Source organism: Triticum aestivum, chromosome 1D, assembly GCF_018294505.1.
Source record: "Triticum aestivum cultivar Chinese Spring chromosome 1D, IWGSC CS RefSeq v2.1, whole genome shotgun sequence".
Lineage (NCBI taxonomy): Eukaryota > Viridiplantae > Streptophyta > Magnoliopsida > Poales > Poaceae > Triticum > Triticum aestivum.
The window spans coordinates 143,340,958-143,343,352 of record NC_057796.1 but is presented as its reverse complement, the minus strand read 5'-3'; positions in this window follow the sequence as shown (position 1 = coordinate 143,343,352).

Genomic DNA, 2,395 nt, shown 5'->3' with positions numbered 1-2,395 from the left:
CCAAGTATTGCTTTTGCAAATATTGCTATCGCATAGCGATAAAGTAAAGCAATTACATGGCGCTTGCATCTTATGCAATAAAGAGACAACCATAAGGCTCCTGCCAGTTGCCGATAACTTTAACAAAACATGATCATCTCATACAACAATTTATATATCATCACGTCTTGACCATATCACATCACAACATGCCCTGCAAAAACAAGTTAGACGTCCTCTACTTTGTTTGTTGCAAGTTTTACGTGGCTGCTACGGGCTTAGCAAGAACCGTTCTTACCTACGCATCAAAACCACAATGATTTTTCGTCAAGTGTGGTGTTTTAACCTTCAACAAGGACCGGGCGTAGTCACACTCGATTCAACTAAAGTTGGAGAAACAGACACCCACTAGCCACCTGTGTGCGAAGCACGACGGTAGAACCAGTCTCATGAACGTGGTCATGTAATGTCAGTCTAGGCCGCTTCATCCAACAATACCTCCGAATCAAAGTATGACATGCTGGTAAGCAGTATGACTATTATCGCCCACAACTCTTTGTGTTCTACTCGTGCATGTAACATCGACGCATAGACCTGGCTCGGATGCCACTGTTGGGGAACGCAGTAATTTCAAAGAAATTCCTACGAACATGCAAGATCTATCTAGGTGATGCATAGCAACGAGAGGGGAGAGTGTTGTCTACGTACCCTCGTAGACGGAAAGCGGAAGCGTTATGAAAACGCGGTTGATGTAGTCGTACGTCTTCACGATCCAACCGATCCTAGTACTGAACATACGGCACCTCCGCGATCTGCACACGTTTAGCTCGGTGACGTCCCACGAACTCTAGATCCAGCTGAGGTCGAGGGAGAGTTTCGTCAGCACGACAGCGTGATGACGGGGATGATGAAGTTACCGGCGTAGGGCTTCGCCTAAGCACTACGACAATATGACCGAGGTGGAATATGGTGGAGGGGGGCACCGCACACGGATAAACAATCAGCTTGTGTGTCTATGGGGTGCCCCCCCTCCCCCGTATATAAAGGAGGGGAGGAGGAGAGGGCCGGCCCTCATAGGGCGCACACAAGGGGGGGAGTCCTACTCCCACTAGGAGTAGGTTTCCCCCCTTCCAAGTAGGGGTAGGAGAAGAAGGAAGAGGGAGAGAGGGAGAAGGAAAGGGGGGCCAGCCCCCCACCTAAATTCGGATTGGGCTTGGGGGGGGCGCCCTCCACCTGGCTACCTCCTGCTATCTTCTACTATGGTCCAATAAGGCCCATTGATTCCCCGGGGGGTATAGGTAACCTCCCGGTACTCCGGAAAATGCCCAAACTTATCCGGAACTATTCCGGTGTCCAAACATAGCCTTCCAATATATCGATCTTTATGTCTCGACCATTTCGAGACTCCTCGTCATGTCCGTGCTCACATCCGGGACTTCGAACTACCTTTGGTACATCAAAACACATAAACTCATAATACCGATCGTCATTGAATATTAAGCGTGCGGACCCTACGGGTTCGAGAACTATGTAGACATGACCAAGACTCATCTCCGGTCAATAACCAACATCGGAACCTGGATGTTCATATTGTCTCCCACATATTTTACGAAGATCTTTATCGGTCAAACCGCATAACAACATACGTTGTTCCCTTTGTCATCGGTATGTTACTTGCCCGAGATACGATCGTCGGTATCTCAATACCTAGTTCAATCTCGTTACCGGCAAGTCTCTTTACTCGTTCCATAACGCATCATCCAACAACTAACTCATTAGTCACATTGCTTGCAAGGGTTATAGTGATGTGCATTACCGAGAGGGCCCAGAGATACCTCTTCGATACACGGAGTGACAAATCCTAATCTTGATCTATGCCAACTCAACAAACACCTTCGGAGACACCTGTAGGGCATCTTTATAATCACCCAGTTATGTTGTGACGTTTGATAGCAGACAAGGTGTTCCTCCGATATTCGGGAGTTGCATAATCTCATAGTCAGAGGAACATGTATAAGTCATGAAGAAAGCAATAGCAATAAAACTAAACGATCATTATGCCAAGCTAACGGATGGGTCTTGTACATCACATCATTCATTATGCCAAGCTAACGGATGGGTCTTGTACATCACATCATTCTCCTAATGATGTGATCCCATTCATCAAATGACAACACATGTCTATGGTCATGAAACATGACCATCTTTGATAGACAAGCTAGTCAAGTAGAGGCATACTAGGGACACTCTATTTTGTCTATGTATTCACACATGTACTAAGTTTCCGGTTAATACAATTCTAGCATGAATAATAAACATTTATCCTGATATAAGGAAATATAAATAACAACTTTATTATTGCCTCTAGGGCATATTTCCTTCAGTTTGGGTATAAGCTTCTCACAAACCAGAGCTT